General features: G+C 45.7%; 1 pseudogene; it reads right to left on the bottom strand.

Moving 5' to 3' along the window:
* Positions 1-673: 673 nt before the first annotated feature.
* Positions 674-18,973, bottom strand: LOC123399472 (annotated as a pseudogene).
* Between the last annotated feature and the right edge of the window lie 464 nt (positions 18,974-19,437).

Here is a 19,437-nt window from a genome sequence, read left to right as displayed (position 1 = left end):
ACACTTGCACACATATGTGGGGGTAACCCCCACACATACACACATGCATACACTAGTGCGCATGCTTCAACTACACACACACCATGCAAGAGTTGCCCACACACATACATTCACATGCTTGCACTCACATACACACACTACTCACTACACACACTTATACATGCACAAACTAGTTAAAGGGGCATTGGCTTGCTGCCCAAGCAATGAACATAGCAAACACCTCTTAAAACAGCAAAAGAAAAAAGAAAAATAAAAGGGGGGTGCTTGGGATCGAACCCAAGACCTGCTAATGCACAACCAACACTCCACACCACTAGGCTAGCACACCTTCTTCGACGCAGAAGGGAATCACAGCTAGCTAAGCTGCTCCTGTCGAGCTACTGCCCACAAATCAAAAAACAATAAAAAAGGGGGCGCTCTGGGACTCGAACCCACGACCACCACTACGCCAAAACACCCTACTACCACTCTGCTAGTCATACGGTGCTTAACAGAGAGGGGGGCGTAACCTTCTTAGGTATTCCCTTCTGCTATTCCTACCAACGACGGCGGCCGGAATAGGGGAAGGTTGCCGACGACGCTACAGACCAAATTGAGCAGCGGGCTCTTGCTGGGAGGAAGAGGGGATCACCAGGGACTCACTCCCACACCAACCTCAGCAGGAGGAGGCCCGCTACGGCGGTGCACCAGTGCGCAGCAACACGGCGGCGACGGTGACAGACACGGCGAAGCTACGACCCTGGTACTCTACGCGCGAGGGGGAGGGGAAGGATATGACGAGCTGCTCACCCTGGAGTGCTCGGGGACGACCTGCTACGACGCAGAGGAAGAAGAGGAAGCAGAGGCGCGGCTCGACGGCGCTCTGCTCCGGCCCGATGGAGTCGCCGTGGAGGGAACTCCAGAGAGGGGGATCCACCCCTCTAGCGACGGGAACGGGACGGCGGGAGGAACCCCATGCTCGCGGACGCCTCGGACGCCGCGGGGAGAGGTTGCTGGCAACGAGAGGGGCGCGGATCGACGGCGGCGACACTCTGAATCTCACTGACACTGGAACTTACCTGACGGGGGAGAGAGGGAGAGAAGGGAAGAGAGGTGGCGGCGGCTAGGAGGAACCCTAGAGGTCCAGACATCGAGGTGGGGTTTAAATAGGCGGATGGGACGACCTCGACGTTCGTGAGACGACGACGCGCTCGATCTCTCTCTCTCTGAACCTGACGGAAAGCGGAGGGAGGAAGGAGACGGTGTCAGAAAGAATAGGGACGGGGGAAGTTGTGCTGCCGCGCGAGGGAAAGGCACTGGGCGAGCGACAGGAGGAAGGAAGCCCATCCTTCACGCCAGATAAAGAGAACCCACAGGGTTTTTCCGCTTAAAACAAATGCCAGCAAGAATTAAACTCCTAGGAAATCTAGGTTGCAAAAAAATAAAAAAAATGTCCCTGGTCATAAGGGAATTATGACCCAATTAAATAAAATAGCAAGATGATTTTTGGAGCAAAGAAATATTTACAAAACAGAATTATTGTAATCTGTTTTGTGAATAAAAAACCCACTTAAGCAAAGTTTTAAAACACCCTAGTCATAGCACCACACCATAAGAAAATAATCTAAATGACCTACATTTAGAATCAGGTTTAGAGCAAGTAAATCTTCAGCTCAAAAGAATAAAGAAGAAGGGGTTTTGTTGAAACCTAGTTTTTGGAGGAATAAGCAAAGTTGAAACCCAAGCTTTGCACACCACTTCACACACCACGTGCACTCATCACACCACACATATGGAACAACACAACAACAACACAAGGATGGCATGAATGCTATGGATGGCATGAATGCAAAGGGGAAGACATGAAATAAGCCACATGAAATGACAACTCCATATACATGACATCATGGGTCCAAACATGGAAGGTTTCCAAATATGGCAATGTTACATCTGGGGCAATACATTTCTATATTTATAGGAATTTTTGGCGTTGGAATCACGCCAAGATGGGCCAAGAGGTGCCCACTACCCACTAGGACGCGCCTAGGTGTCTAGTGGTCCCCATGGTTCTCCCCTCGTGTGCTTACTTGACTCTCTCGATGTCTTCTGGGCAGAAAAAAATCTCCAAAAAGTTTCGTGACATTTGGACTCCGTTTGATATTGATTCTCTGCAAAGTAAAAAACAAGCAAAAAACAACAACTGGCACTGGGCACTATGTCAATAGGTTAGTCCCCAAAAATAATATAAAGTTGCTATAAAATGATTGTAAAACATCCAAGAATGATAATATAACAAGATGGAACAATACAAAAATTATAGATAAGTTTGAGACGTATCAGCATCCCCAAGCTTAATTCTTGCTCATCCTCGAGTAGGTAAATGATAAAAACAGATTTTTATGTGGAATGTTGCCTAACATGTTCATCATATTCTTTTCTTTATAGCATGGACATATGGACTTTGTAGATGATTCAAAGCAATAGTCTATAATTTGACATGAAAACTTCAATACTCAAGCATATCAACACGCAACCAAGTCTTTCAAAATATTAACGCTAAAGAATGATATCCCTAGCCCATCATGCTCAATCATTGATCCATTCATGCAACACACCCTAATATTAGCTACATCCAATGCTCAAGTATGATAAAGATGTTCCGTAGTTGGTGCTTTATAAGATAAGATGGAGACTCAAATAAAAATAAAAATTTCATAAAAGTTAATAGATAGGCCCTTCGCATAAGAAAGCGGAGATTTGTAGAGGTGCCGGAGCTCAAAGCTCAAATTGAGAGATAAAATTATTTTGGGTGGCATGCTTTTCCTGTCAACGAAAACGACTAAGAGTTCCCAATATCTTACATGCTAAACAAATCATAGGCGGTTTCCAAACTGAGAATAAAGTTTATTCCTTTTTCCAGCATTCTTTCACACTCCACGGCTAGTCGCATCCACGGGTACCGTCCATACCAACACTCTCCAAGGAATTTATTATTTGACAACATAAAATAATTTTTCTTTGCAATTCAGGACTGGGCATCCCTATTACCGCCATACTCTCGTGCAATGAGAAGTGAATAAACACTCATCTTGAGAATAACCTATTTAATATGGAAGATACCGGTCAACCTGAAATACTGTACGGGAACACAAAACAGAAGTTTATTTTAAATATTAGAGTTGGCACATACAAATTTACTTATAATGACACTGAAATACTACATATAGGTAAGTATGGTGGACTCATTTGGCACAACTTTGGGTTTAGTATTTGGATGCACAAGCAGCATTCCCGCTTAGTACAAGTGAAGGGTAGCAAATAGATTGAGAAGCGCCCAACCAAGGAACGAAAACCATCATAATGAACATTAAACATAACTAACACCAAATAATGCAACACAAGTAGGATTTAATTTCATAGCATAATTATTGACTTCATGTGCATGCATAGGGAATCACAAACCTTAACACCAATATTCTTACTAAAGCATAATTACTCATCAATACAACTCACATATCACTACCTTCATGTTGCAAAACTATTGCAAAGAATGAAGTTTAACATCCAATGATCTTCATGAAAGTTTTTATTATATCTCCTCTAGATATCTATCACGTTGGGACCAATTTCATTTAAAGCAAATTGCCATTGCTAATAACAAGCTCTCAAACAAATATAAGTGAAGAACGAGAGCACAAGTTTCTTTAAAAAATTCAACTCTAAAAATAATAATATAAGTGAAGCAAGAGAGGATTTCTTCAAAGTTTTTACTAACTCTCAAAATAATCTTAAGTGAATCATGAGAGCATATTTCTTCAAAATAACAGCACCATCATGCTCGAAAAGATATAAGTGAATTATTAGAGCAATTCAATCAAACTACTCTCAAAAGATATAAGTGAAGATCAATGAGTAGTCAAACAATTAAGTAACTATGTGAGGACTCTCTCTCAATAAAGATTTTCAAATCTGATATTTTATTTCAAACATCAAATAAAACAAAAGAAACTCCAAGAATAGCACATGTCATGTGGACAAATAAAAAATTAGGCTCAACATAGGCTAACCGATAGTTGTTGGTATGCGTAGCATCTCCAAGCTTAGATGCTTGACACTTCCTGAAATATTAACTTGGGGCGCCTTGAGAATCCACAAGCTTCAGCTTTTGTATCTCGTTCAACCCTCTCATATCCCGGATTCATCTAAGTCTCAAAAACTTCATCCATGCAATACTTGAAAAAGAACTCGTGAGATAGGTTAGTACACATAAGTATAAATTAACTCTTTATGTACTGCCAAGACAAGTTGCATAATAATTTTCAAACATTAGTTATTGTATACTATAATTTCCACAATTTATATCCACTAAGGTGTCAAGGACCTGCTGCGCGAGCACGCCTGGAAGCCCAGATAGCTCGCACGGTTTGTCAGGATTTCTTTCAGTCGCCAAGGAGGATACATCACGAAGCCCTATATCATTGTGCACCTTAAGCACCTGGAAGCCAATACAATGGGCCACTTGGATCCCCTCCTCCCGGTCAGCTCATCCTTGACACTAATTTAGTCTTGTTGATGATAGTACGAGTAGCACAATGATTCTGTATTGTTGATGTCCAAAATTCATTCCTCTTGCTATGCAAATTCAATTCATGTGCTGCCCAAATTTCATCGTTTACTTCTCCAAAAATTCAGTGTATTTGGTTTCCAAATTTCAGTGTTTTGTTGTCCAAAAATTTAGTGTATGTGTTGTCCAAATTCCAGTGTTTTGTTGTCCAAAAATTCAGTGTCGGTGTTATGCAAATTTCCGTGTATAGGGTCTCTAAGTTTTACTTATATGTCGTTCAAAATTCAGTGTACTTCTCATGCTATCTTACTGGCATCTATCAAATGCTTTGGTGCCTTTCATCAAGTGATTTCAGTGCACCAAGGTTAGCTTTAACCCTTTGTACTCTTTTGTTTTCCTAGGCACCCACGAGTTGGCCTTGTTGCAAGGATAAATCTGCTGATCTTGTAAACAATGGAACAAAAGGTACCGACTATTTACTATCTGTACTGAAGTACTATATATGATTCGGGAAAAATAATCGGGTCTTTCATTTAGTTTAGTCCACCTTTTTTTCCTTTGTAGTTCCACCACCAAAAGGTAGGCTCTTTTTTAATTTTGGCACAGGGCTTCATATATTGTCGGTCGGGCCCTGATTGACCAGACATGTCAATAGAAAACTACACTAGTGATGTTGGAGCATGAGAAGCACGAAACCACCTACCAGATTATATAGCAGATAAATCCTGGGAGGACTATATATCAAGAAGAGCTTGATATATGTATTGCCAACAAATGTATGTCAAACTTGTATATTTGCAACCCCGCAAAACAAAACTTGCATATTTGCAAGAAAAGCTTGATGCATCTATCGCAATTTCTACTAGAGCTAAAATTATGGCACGTCAAACTTGCAATATTCATTCTGAATTTTTTTCATTTTTTAGCAGTATTTTTACTTTTTCATGGGATGGCCTAGTTTATGAGAATGGAAATTTGGAGACCGAGCTCCATGATGGCCGAAATTTTTGAAAAATTAAAATTCAAATTTCTCGATTTTAAAAAAAAAATAGGCAAGTAAGAAGGATGTTATGTGTATGTGTGTAACATTTTAGCATGATATATCTTGAAATACGATCTGCACAAAAAGACAAATTCATGGCCTCGAACGATGAATAGTATCATGTGTTAAAAAGCCTTAGATTTCTATTATTTGTACAACCCTCATTTCAACGTATTTTTTTCTGAAAATTTACACACATGTGTGTTACGCCTTCACTTATCTTTGTATTTTTTCAGATTTTTTTAAAATGTAAAAAATATGATTTTTTATGAAATTTTAATTTCAAATTTAAAGGCCTTTATGGAGTCCGAGCTCCAAAAGCAATTTCTGGTAGTTTACCCCTTATATAATACAGTAAAAAGCAACTTAGTAAAAAGTGGCCCGCAGGATGACCTAAGGTTTATCAATTGGACAGAAGTAATTTTCCCTCAAGTGAATGACCAAAGATTTATCAATCTGTGGGAGGCGTAGGATGAAGATGGTCTCTCTCAAACAACCCTGCAACCAAATAATAAAAAGTCTCTTGTGTCCCCAACACACCCAATACGATGATAAATTGTGTAGGTGCACTAGTTCGGCAAAGAGATGGTGATACAAGTGTAATATGGATGGTAGAAATATATTTTTATAATATGAATAAATAAAAATAGGAAGGTAGCAATTCATAAAATGTAGCACAAATGGCATTGCAATGCTTGAAAATGAGGCCTAGGGTCCGTAGTTTCGCTAGTGCAATCTCTCAACAACACTAATATAATTAGTTCACATAACAACCCCTCAACATGTGATAAAGAATCACTCTGAAGTTCCTATCTAGCGGAGAACATAAGAAGAAATTGTTTGTAGGGTACGAAACCACCTCAAAGTTATTCTTTTCGGTCAATCTTTCCAAGAGTTCGTACTAAAATAACAAGTTATCCTTTTCGCTCAATCTATCCAAGAGTTCGTACTAAAATCACATCATCAAAACTAAGATTCAAAATACTCAGTCCAACACAAAGAACCTCAAAGAGTGCCCCAAGATTTCTACCGGAGAAACAAAGACAAGAACGTGCATCAACCCCTATGCATAGATTTCCCCAATGTCACCTCAGGAATCCGCGAGTTGAGTGCCAAAACATATATCAAGCGAATCAATATGATACTCACCACGAGTATTCATAGCAAGACATAAATCAAGTGCTCACAAATCCATAAAAGTATTCAATCCGATAAAACAAAATCTCAAACGGGAAACTCAATTAATCACAACAAGATAGAGAGGGAGAAAAACCATATGATCCAACTATATTAACAAAGACCGCGATACATCAAGATCGTGCCATCTCAAGAACACAAGAGAGAGAGAGATATTAAACACATAGCTAGTGGTACAAATCCTTAGCCCCGACGATGGACTACTCCCTCCTCATCATGGTGGCCATTGGGATGATGAAGATGGCCTTCGGTGATGATCTCCCCCTCCGGCAGGGTGCCAGAACGGGCTCCCGTTTGGTTTTTTGTGGCTACAAAGGCTTGCGGTGGCGGAACTTCTGATCTAGGGTTATTTCTGAAGGTTTCTATATTTATAGGAATTTTTGGCGTTGTAATCACGCTAAGGTGGCCACAAGGTGCCCACTACCTACTAGGGCGCGCCACGGGGTAGGCGCGCCTAGGTGCCTAGTGGGCCCCACGGTCCTCCCCTCGTGTGCTTCCTTGACTCTCTCGATGTCTTCTCTGCAGAAAACAAATCTCCAAAAATTTTCATGACAGTTGGACTGTTGGAATTATGCCCTAGAGGCAATAATAAATATAGTTATTATTATAATTCCTGTATCAAGATAATCGTTTATTATCCATGCTATAATTGTATTGAATGAAGACTTATATACATGTGTGGATACATAGACAAAACACTATCCCTAGCAAGCCTCTAGTTGGCTAGCCAGTTGATCAAAGATAGTCAGGGTCTTCTGATTATGTACAAGGTGTTGTTGCTTGATAACTAGATCACGTCATTAGAAGAATCACGTGATGGACTAGACCCAAACTAATAAACGTAGCATGTTGATCGTGTCATTTTGTTGCTACTGTTTTCTGCGTGTCAAGTATTTGTTCCTATGACCATGAGATCATATAACTCACTGACACCGAAGGAATGCTTTTTGTGTATCAAACGTCGCAACGTAACTGGGTGACTATAAAGATGCTCTACAGGTATCTCTGAAGGTGTTCGTTGAGTTAGTATGGATCGAGACTGGGATTTGTCACTCCGTATGACGGAGAGGTATCTCGGGGCCCACTCGGTAATACAACATCACACACAAGCCTTGCAAGCAATGTGACTTAGTGTAAGTTGCGGGATCTTGTATTACGGAACGAGTAAAGAGACTTGTCGGTAAACGAGATTGAAATAGGTATGCGGATAGTGACGATCGAATCTCGGGCAAGTAACATACCGAAGGACAAAGGGAATGACATACGGGATTATATGAATCCTTGGCACTGAGGTTCAAACGATAAGATCTTCGTAGAATATGTGCGATCCAATATGGGCATCCAGGTCCCGCTATTGGGTATTGACCGAGGAGTCACTCGGGTCATGTCTACATAGTTCTCGAACCCGCAGGGTCTGCACACTTAAGGTTCGACGTTGTTTTATGCGTATTTGAGTTATATGGTTGGTTATCGATTGTTGTTCGGAGTCCCGGATGAGATCACGGACGTCGCGAGGGTTTCCGGAATGGTCCGGAAAAAAAGATTGATATATAGGATGACCTCATTTGATTACCGAAAGGTTTTCGGAGTTATCGGGAATGTACGGGGAATGACGAATGGGTTCCGGGTGTTCACCGGGGGGGCAACCCACCCCGGGGAAGCCCATAGGCCTTGGGGGTGGCGCACCAGCCCTTGGTGGGCTGGTGGGACAGCCCAAGAGGGCCCTATGCGCCAAGGATAGAAAATCAAAGAGAAAAAAAAGTGGGAAAGGAGAGAAGGACTCCACTTTCCAATCCTGGTTGGACTAGGATTGGAGGAGGACTCATCCTCCCTTGGTGGCGCAGCCCTTGGGGCTCCTTGAGCCTCAAGGCAAGCCTCCCCTCCCTCCTCCTATATATATGGAGCAATTAGGGCTGATTTGAGACAACTTTTTCAAGGCAGCCCGACCACATATCTCCACGGTTTTACCTCTAGATCGCGTTTCTGCGGAGCTCGGGCGGAGCCCTGCCGAGATAAGATCATCACCAACCTCCGGAGCATCGTCACGCTGCCGGAGAACTCATCTACCTCTCCGTCTCTCTTGCTGGATAAAGAAGGCCGAGATCATCGTCGAGCTGTACGTGTGCTGAACGCGGAGGTGTCGTCCTGTGACAGCCCGAGACCGACGTTCCAGAAGATTCTCCCTTCTTTTCCGCTTTCGTCGTGTGTTTAGTTTTACTCGTTGCATCCTCATGTAGTTGCATCATAGCATCATGCATGGCATCATGTCATCGGTGTTTTGTCGGTGTTGCTTGTTGCTCCGTGTTGTTAGGCGTTAGTGCTTCGTGAGTGACGTTGATTTGTTGGAGTGTTGAGAGAGGGAGCGTGAGAGCCACCGCTAAACCCCGTTGCACCGCAGACCTTCTCCCCTCCTCTCCCCTCCTAAGTTGTTTTGTGGTTTTGCTAAAGATTTCTAACTTTACCCCTCTTCCAAAATATTCGTCTTCTTTTTAAAAGTCCTTTTATTAAATGTAGGGGTAACCCTTAGGTTATTTTAACTCTCCGTTTGTTTATTTTAAAACCCTCCCATTTTATTTTTATTTTAAAAGGCTTTTATTTATTCTTGGAATAAAGAGGTTTTAAGTAATTCTTTTGAAAAGGGGTTATTTTTATCTTCTTGTTAAAAGAGTTTTAATTTAATTCTTTTAAAAGGGTTTTATTTTTATTCTTTAAAAAAAAGGTTTCATTTTTATTTCTTTTAAAAAAATGCCCAAACTATTAATAGTTGGGGTTTGTTTTAAAGGGGTAAAAGGCACTTATTTTAGTTTATTTTATTTTGTTGAAAAAAAAACCTTTCTTATTTACAGATTTCTATTTTAAAGGTTTTAAATATAAAAAAACCATCACGGGGAGGGAGCCAGCCCAGGCCGGCCCCAACCCTAGCATTCCCCAGCTCGTTCCCCTCGTCCCCTTCTTCCTCCCGAGCGCTCCAGCGCCCCCTCATGCCGCCGCCTTGTCCTCCCGTCGCCAGCTCGCGCCTCGCCGCCCAGCGCCGCCTGCTCCAACCCCCCCCCCCCCCCGCTCGCCTCCCTGCGACGCAGCGCCGACGTTCCTCCCCGCCGCCTGCGCCCGCCGCGCCGCCAGCAGCCCCTCTGCGCGCCACCTCCTCCGCCCCTGCGCGTCGCCGTCGACCTTAGCTGCAGGCGCCCCGCGGCTCCCCTCTGCGCGCCGCCGCCGTGCAGCCCGTCCCGCGCGCCGCCCTGCCGCCGCCTCTCCTCTCCCTCGTCGCGAGCCGCCCCAGCGCCCCTGCGCCCTGGCCTCCCCTGCCCGAGTCCCGCGCCAGCAGCCGAGCTCCTCGCCCCGCCGGCCGCCTCGCCCCTCGACTCCTCCTCTTCCCCGAGACCGAGCTGCCGCCCTCGCCCTGCAGCGTCGTCGTCTCCGCGCGCCAGTAGCGCCCCGCGCCTCCCCGTCGCCTCCATGCTCACCTCCGGCCGCCCCGCTGCCTGCGCTCTCTGCCGCTGCCTGGCCGAGCCGCTGTGCTCTTGCTGCTTGCTGCTTGCTGTTGCAGTTTATAGATGCCCATGTGCCATAGTAGTTGTTGCTGCCCATGCCGCGCCGAGGTGTGCCTGTCCCTGTCGCCTGCTCGCGTCGCCGTGTTGCTGTTGTGTGCTGCAGCCGTGCCGCTAGCTGGTGCTGCCGTCGCCGCTGCTGTTGCCGCGTTGCCGTTGCCGCTGTCATGTTGCTGTTGCTGTGCGTTTTGGTGCTGCCGTGCTGGGTGCTGTTGCCTGCTTGCGGTGTCGTCCCTACCTGTTGTTGCTGCGCCGTTTTGCTGCCCTGTTGCTGTCCCGTGCTGCTGCTTGCGGTGCCGATAGCTGCCTGTTGATGTCGCCTTTTGCTGTTGATGTTCGTGCTACTTGCACCGTAGTCCTTGTGTGCTTGCTCGCGTTTAGTTTATGTTGCTGTAGTTAGGCTTCTGCCTTGCCGTTGCTTGCTGTAGCTGCTTGCTAATGTTGTGGCTTGCTGCTAGCTAGTTGTGCCATAGCTTGCTGTCGTCGCTGTCGTAGCTGTTGTAGTCGTGTCGCCGCTGTCGCTGGTTGTCGTCGCTGCGTGCACCATCCCCGCCGCCGTGGAATCAACAAGATCGCCGAGTACCTCGACGTCTCGACGACCCCGGACATCTTCGGATTCATGAACGACTCCCGACGCCGAGAGTACGACTACCGTCGACGAGACCGTGTACCACTACTTCAACTACCGGCGCGTGTACGACTACTTCCATGACGACCACGAAGATCTTGTACCCCCCCTTCACCGATCGAAGGTATACCGAGGGGACATGTCGTGTACCGTGTGCTAGTGATGTACGAATGTATGAGTTGTTTGAGTTGAATGCATGTATGCACCGTATGAATGCACCGTTTATTTGCCGTGCATGACGTCTTCCTTTTCGTCGAGCCCTCGACACATGGGAACCCGAGATACGGGATCACCCCATCTTTATTTACCGTTCCCGCACGCGTTCGTATACGTTGTCACCGGTTTCTCCTCGAGTTATCGGGACCGGAACGTTGCCGTGGCATCGTTCCCGATTTGCTGCCATGGTTTCCTCTCGCTCGCCGTGGCGACACCTGTTTATTTCTTTTCTTGCCCGTGATGTTTGAACTCGCATGCATAATGCATTCATGGCATAACATATTGTGTTGCATGTCTCATGTGCCGTAGCTCTGATCTATGTTTCGCGTGGTAACCGACTAGGACTTGTAGGATCATCGCTTCACCCTTGCCATGATAACCACAATGTAATATTGCCGTGATAATTAACGGGAGTGAATTAAATATTTAAACGTGGAGTTTCGTCGATATGCAACCCGTTGCATATCGAGCTTCATCTAATGTGTAGTGTTTGTGTGAGGTGTTTTGTCGTGCCATCCCGTGCATCGATGACCTGTTCAGGCATCATATTAGGGTTTGCATCATGTCTTGCTTTGTGGTGGTGAATATCTGTGTTGATGCTTGTTCCCGGTTTCCTCCGTCTCGATAGAGTTCCGCAAGCGTGTCGAAATGTGAGGACCCGTTCGACTACGTTGGTTCGCTGACTTCACCGAGTTGTTCTTCTTCCAAGCGGGATCTCAGGCAAGATGATCATTTCCCCAGATACCATTACTATCATTGCCATGCTAGTTTCCCGTTTCTGTCGATTATGTCTCGTTGCCTACCACCTGTTAAATACCAGCCTCTCAACAATGCCATGTTAACCTTCAACCTGTTCGACCTAGCAAACCACTGATTGGCTATGTTACCGTTTGCTTAACCCTGTTGATAGTGTTGCTAGTTGCAGGTGCAGTTGCTTCCATGCGAAAGCATGGGTTCCTTGTTATATCATCATATTAAATGCTATTTAATTTAATGCACCTATATACTTGGTAAAAGGTGGAAGGCTCGGCCTTTCTAGCCTTAGTGTTTTGTTCCACCTTTACCCCCCTTAGTTTCGGCTACTGGTGTTATGTTCCATAAATGAGCGCTCCTAACACGATCGGGGTTGTTATGGGGACCCCCTTGATAATTCGTTTTAGATTAAAGCTGGTCTGGCAAGGCCCAACTTTGGTACTACATTTGCCTAAAAACCTAATAATAATGCATAGGGACCCGCCGGCACCCGCAGACTATTTTAATCAACCCCCGGGCCAGTGCTCCCCATGAGTGTTGGCCCCACCCGAGGGATGTCCGGCGCCCCTCTGGTCACCCGGAGGTTTAGCGATCCCGACGTCTAGCTCATCCGTCGTGTCCTGAGAACGAGGTACGCGACTCCTATCGGGATTGTCGACACGTCGGGCGGCCTTGCTGGATTAGTTTTACCTTTGATGAGATATCTTGTGCATCGGGATTCCGGTGATGCTTTGGGTAATCTCAGAGTTGAGGTTTTCCACTAGGGAATCTGACGAGATCGCGAGCTTCGTGATTGAGGATTTCTATGCGGCTTGTGGTAATTTGTGATGGACTAGTTGGAGCACCCCTACAGGGTTAAATCTTTTCGGAAAGCCGTGCCCGCGATTATGTGGCAACGTGGAAACTTTGTTTAACACTGGTTCTAGATAACTTGAAGTTAATTTAATTAAAATATGCCAACTGTGTGCGTAACCGTGACTGCCTCTTTCGTGAGTTCCTTCTCCGATCGAGGACACGGTGGGGTTATGTCTGACGTAGGTAGGTGTTCAGGATCATTCATTTGATCATCAGTAGTTCACGTCCGCTATACGTGGATCTTCTCTCTCTTATTTCTGGTACTCGTAAGTTAGCCACCAAATATATGCTTAGTCGCTGCTGCAAACTCACCACTTAACCATACCTCACCCATTAAGCTTTGCTAGTCTTGATACCTTTGGAAATGAGATTGCTGAGTCCCCTGTGGCTCACAGATTACTACAACACCAGTTGCAGGTACAGGTTAAGATTTCTTGACGCGAGCGCGTTGATTGTGTTGGGTAACGTGGCATAAATTCAAAATTTTCCTACGTTTATTCAGATCTTCCTATGGAGAGACCAGCAACGAGAGAGGGGTAAGAGCATCTTCGTACCTTTGAAGATCGCTAAGCGGAAGCGTTGCTAGAACGCGGTTGATGGAGTCGTACTCGCAGCGATTCCGATCTAGTGCCGAACAACGGCACCTCCGCGTTCAACACACGTGCAGCCCGGTGACGTCTCCCGCACCTTGATCCAGCAAGGAGGAGGGAGAGGTTGGGGAAGAAGACCAGAAACACGACGGCGTGGTGTTGGTGGAGAGACGAGGTCTCCCGGCAGGGCTTCGCCAAGCGCCGGCAGAGAGGAGGAGGAAGAAGTGCAGGGCTGCGCCGAGGGAGAGGGAAAATTGTGTCCTCCAAAGGCCAAAAGTGCCCACTATATATAGGGGAAGGGGAGAGGTGGTGCCACCCCTAGGGTTCCCACCCTAGGGGGTGCGGCAGCCCTCCCAGATGGGGGGTGTGGCGGCCAGATGGGGAGGAGGGGGTGGCGCACCCCTCTGGTGGGCCTAAGGCCCACCTAAGTTAGGGTCCCCCCCCCCTCTTTTTCTTTCCCCTGCGCCATGGGCTGAGTGGGGAGGCGCACCAGCCCAACTAGGGGCTGGTTCCCACCCCCACTTAGCCCATCTTACCTCTTGGGGTCGCAGCCCCCCTTCGATGGTCCCGGTGGTCCCGGTACGTTACCGGTGATGCCCGAAACACTTCCGGTGTCCGAAACCATCCGTCCTATATATCAATCTTTATCTCCGGACCATTCGGAGCTCCTCGTGACGTCCGGGATCTCATCCGGGACTCCGAACAACTTTCGGTAATCTCGTATAACAATTCCCTATAACCCTAGCGTCATCGAACCTTAAGTGTGTAGACCCTACGGGTTCGGGAGACAGGCAGACATGACCGAGACACCTCTCTAGCCAATAACCATCAGCGGGGTCTGGATACCCATGGCGGCTCCCACTAGCTCCACGATGATCTCATCGGATGAACCACGACGTCAAGGATTCAATCAATCCCGTATACGATTCCCTTTGTCTGTCGGTATAGAACTTGCCCGAGATTCGATCGTCGGTATACCTATACCTTGTTCAATCTCGTCACCGGTAAGTCTCTTTACTCGTTCCGTAGCACGTCATCGTGTGACTAACTCCTTAGTCACATTGAGCTCATGATGATGTTCTACCGAGTGGGCCCAGAGATACCTCTCCGTCACACGGAGTGACAAATCCCGATCTCGATTCGTGCCAACCCAACAGACACTTTCGGAGGTACCCGTAGTGCACCTTTATAGTCACCCAGTTACGTTGTGACGTTTGATACACCCAAAGCACTCCTACGGTATCCGGGAGTTGCACAATCTCACGGTCGAAGGAAAAGATACTTGACATTAGAAAAGCATTAGCATACGAACAACACGATCTAGTGCTAGGCTTAGGATTGGGTCTTGTCCACCACATCATTCTCCCAATGATGTGATCCCGTTATCAATGACATCTAATGTCCATGATCAGGAAACCATGATCATCTATTGACTAACGAGCTAGCTAACTAGAGGCTTGCTAGGGACACATTGTGATCTATTCATTCACACATGTATTACTGTTTCCTGTTAATACAATTATAGCATGAACGATAGACGATTATCATGAACAAGGAAATATGATAATAACCATTTTATTGTTGCCTCTAGGGCATATTTCCAACAGTCTCCCACTTGCACTAGAGACAATAATCTAGTTACATTGTGATGTATCGAACACCCATAGCATTATGGTGCTGATCATGTTTTGCTCGTGGAAGAGGTTTAGTCAACGGGTCTGCAATATTCAGATCCGTGTGTACTTTACAAATATCTATCACTCCAGTTTGGACATGGTCCTGGATGGAGTTGTAGCGGCGCTTGATGTGCTTCGTCTTCCGGTGAAACCTGGGCTCCTTGGCTATGGCAATGGCTCCAGTGTTATCACAGAAGAGTGTCATAGGACCCGACGCGCTTGGAACCACTCCAAGGTCGGTGATGAGCTCCTTCATCCAAATTCCTTCATGAGCCGCTTCTGAAGCAGCTATGTACTCCGCTTCACATGTAGATGCTGCCACGACTTCTTGCTTGCTGCTGCACCAGCTCACTGCCCCACCATTCAACACATATACGTATCCGGTTTGTGACTTAGAGTCATCCGGATCTGTGTCGAAGCTAGCGTCGACGTAACCCTTTACGACGAGCTCTTCGTCACCTCCATAAACGAGAAACATTTCCTTAGTCCTTTTCAGGTACTTAAGGATATTCTTGACCGCTGTCCAGTGTTCTGCACCGGGATTACTTTGGTACCTCCCTACCAAGCTTATCGCAAGGTTTATATCAGGTCTGGTACACAGCATGGCATACATTAGAGAGCCCACGGCTGAAGCGTAGGGGACAGAACTCATCTTCTCTCTATCTGCTGCCGTGGTCGGCGACTGAGTCTTACTCAATCTCATACCTTGCAAAACTGGCAAGAACCCTTTCTTTGAGTTTTCCATATTGAATTTCTTCAATATCTTGTCAAGGTATGTACTTTGCGAAAGACCTATGAGGCGTCTCGATCTATCTCTATAGATCTTGATGCCTAATATGTATGCAGCTTCTCCAAGGTCCTTCATTGAAAAACTCTTATTCAAATAGGCCTTTATGCTCTCCAACATCTCTATATCATTCCCCATCAATAATATGTCATCCACATATAGTACGAGGAAAGCTACAGAGCTCCCACTCACTTTCTTGTACAGACAGGCTTCTCCGTAAACCTGTATGAACCCAAACGCTTTAATCACCTCATTAAAGCGAATGTTCCAACTCCGAGATGCTTGCACCAGCCCATAGATGGAGCGCTGGAGCTTGCACACTTTGTTAGCACCCTTAGGGTCGACAAAACCTTCTAGTTGCATCATATACAACTCTTCCTTAAGATTCCCGTTAAGGAACGTTGTTTTGACGTCCATTTGCCAAATCTCATAATCATAAAAGGCGGCAATTGCTAACATGATTCGGACTGATTTCAGCTTCGCTACGGGAGAGAAAGTCTCTTCGTAGTCAACTCCTTGAATTTGTCGAAAACCCTTTGCGACAAGTCAAGCTTTGTAAACGGTTACATTACCGTTTGCATCAGTCTTCTTCTTGAAGATCCATTTATTTTCTATGGCTCGCCGTTCATCGGGCAAGTCCACCAAAGTCCATACTTTGTTCTCATACATGGATCCTATCTCAGATTTCATGGCCTCAAGCCATTTGTTGGAATCCGGGCCCGCCATCGCTTCTTCATAGTTCGAAGGTTCACCGTTGTCTAACAACATGATTTCCATCACAGGGTTGCCGTACCACTCTGGTGCGGAGTGTACCCTTGTGGACCTTCGCGGTTCAGTAGTAACTTGATCCGAAGCTTCATGATCATCATCATTAACTTCCTCTTCAGTCGGTGTAGGCACCACAGGAACAACTTCTTGCGCTGCGCTACTTTCCGGTTCGAGAGGGGGTGTAATTACCTCATCAAGTTCTACCTTCCTCCCACTTACTTCTTTCGAGAGAAACTCTTTCTCTAGAAAGGATCCGTTCTTGGCAACAAAGGTTTTACCTTCGGATCTAAGATAGAAGGTATACCCAATAGTTTCCTTAGGGTATCCTATGAATACGCATTTCTCCGCTTTGGGTTCGAGCTTTTCTGGTTGAAGTTTCTTCACATAAGCATCGCAGCCCCAAACTTTAAGAAACGACAACTTAGGTTTCTTGCCAAACCACAGTTCATACGGTGTCGTCTCAACGGATTTAGACGGTGCCCTATTTAAAGTGAATGCTGCAGTTTTTAATGTGTATCCCCAAAATGATAGCGGTAAGTCGGTGAGAGACATCATAGATCGTACCATATCTAATAAAGTGCGATTACGACGTTCAGACACTCCGTTGCGCTGCGGTGTGCCAGGCGGCGTTAGTTGTGAAACGATTCCACACTTCCTTAGGTGTGTGCCAAACTCGTGACTCAAATATTCTCCTCCACGATCAGATCGTAGACATTTAATTTTTCTATCACGTTGATTCTCAACCTCACTCTGAAATTCCTTGAACTTTTCAAACGTCTCAGATTTGTGCTTCATCAAGTAGATATACCCATACCTACTCAAATCATCGGTGAGAGTGAGAACATAACGATAACCACCGCGAGCCTCAACATTCATTGGACCACACACATCAGTATGTATTATTTCCAATAAGTCGGTGGCTCTCTCCATTATTCCTGAGAATGGAGTCTTAGTCATCTTGCCCATGAGGCACGGTTCGCATGTGTCAAATGATTCAAAGTCAAGAGACTCTAGCAGTCCATCAGTATGGAGCTTCTTCATGCGCTTAACGCTGATATGACCAAGGCGGCAGTGCCACAAGTATGTGGGACTATCATTATCAACTTTGCATCTTTTGGTACTTACACTATGAATATGTGTAACATCACGATCGAGATTCATCAAGAATAAACCATTCACCAGCGGAGCATGACCATAAAACATATCACTCATATAAATAGAACAACCATTATTCTCTGACTTAAATGAGTAGCCGTCTCGCATTAAGCAAGACCCTGATACAATGTTCATGCTTAAAGCTGGTACTAAATAACAATTATTAAGGTTTAAAACTAATCCCGACGGTAGATGTAGAGGTAGCGTGCCGACGGCGATCACATCGACCTTTGAACCATTCCCGACGCGCATCGTCACCTCGTCCTTGGCCAGTCTCCGCTTATTCCGCAGTTCCTGCTTTGAGTTGCAAATGTGAGCAACAACACCGGTATCAAATACCCAGGAGCTACTACGAGCGCTGGTAAGGTACACATCAATAACATGTATATCACATATACCTTTAACGTTGCCGGCCTTCTTGTCCGCTAAGTATTTGGGGCAGTTCCGCTTCCAGTGACCTTTTCCCTTGCAGTAGAAGCACTCAGTCTCAGGCTTGGGTCCGTTCTTTTTCTTCTTCCCGGCATCTGGCTTACCGGGCGCGGCAACAGCTTTGCCGTCTTTCTTGAAGTTCTTCTTACCCTTGCCTTTCTTGAAACTAGTGGTCTTGTTGACCATCAACACTTGATGCTCCTTCTTGATTTCTACTTCTGCAGACTTGAGCATCGAGTACAACTCGGGAATGGTTTTCTCCATCCCTTGCATGTTGTAGTTAAGCACAAAGCCTTTGTAGCTTGGTGGGAGAGACTGGAGGATTCTGTCAATGATAGGATCATCCGGAAGTTCGACTCCAAGTGAAGTCAGACGACCGTGTAACCCAGACATTTTGAGTATGTGCTCACTGACAGAACTGTTCTCCTCCATCTTACAGCTGAAGAACTTGTCGGAGACTTCATATCTCTCGACACGGGCATGAGCTTGAAAAACTAGCTTCAGCTCTTGGAACATCTCATATGCCCCGTGTTGCTCAAAACGTCTTTGGAGCCCCGTTTCTAAACTGTATAACATGCCACACCTGACCAGAGAGTAGTCATCACTCCGCGCTTGCCAGACGTTTAGAACGTCCTGTGCTGCTGCGGGAGCCGGAGGGTCACCTAGCGGCGCATTAAGGACATAAGCCCTTTTAGCTGCTTCAAGGATGAGCTTCAGGTTGCGAACCCAGTCCGCATAGTTGCTACCATCATCTTTCAGCTTGTTTTTCTCTAGGAATGCGTTGAAGTTGAGGTTGACGTTGGACATCTACAATATTTATAAAGAAAACTTTTAGACTAAGTTCATGACAATTAAGTTCATTTAATCAAATTAAGTATGAACTCCCACTTAAATCGACATCCCTCTAGTCATCTAAGTGATACATGATCCATGTTGACTAACCCGTGTCCGATCATCACGTGAGACGGACTAGTCACCATGGTGAGCAACTTCATGCTGATCGTATTCAACCATACGACTCATGTTCGACCTTTTGGTCTCTTGTATTCGAGGTCATGTCTGTACATGCTAAGCTCGTCGAGTCAACCTAAGTGTTTCGCGTGTGTAAATCTGGCTTACACCCGTTGTATGCGAACGTTAGAATCTATCACACCCGATTATCACGTGGTGCTTCGAGACAACGAACCTTCGCAACGGTGCACACTTAGGGGAATACGTTCTCGAAATTTTAGGAGGGATCATCTTATTAT

Source organism: Hordeum vulgare, chromosome 1H (assembly GCF_904849725.1).
Source record: "Hordeum vulgare subsp. vulgare chromosome 1H, MorexV3_pseudomolecules_assembly, whole genome shotgun sequence".
Taxonomy (NCBI): domain Eukaryota; kingdom Viridiplantae; phylum Streptophyta; class Magnoliopsida; order Poales; family Poaceae; genus Hordeum; species Hordeum vulgare.
The sequence above is the reverse complement of the archived record's forward strand: the minus strand, read 5'-3'. Positions and strand labels throughout refer to the sequence as shown.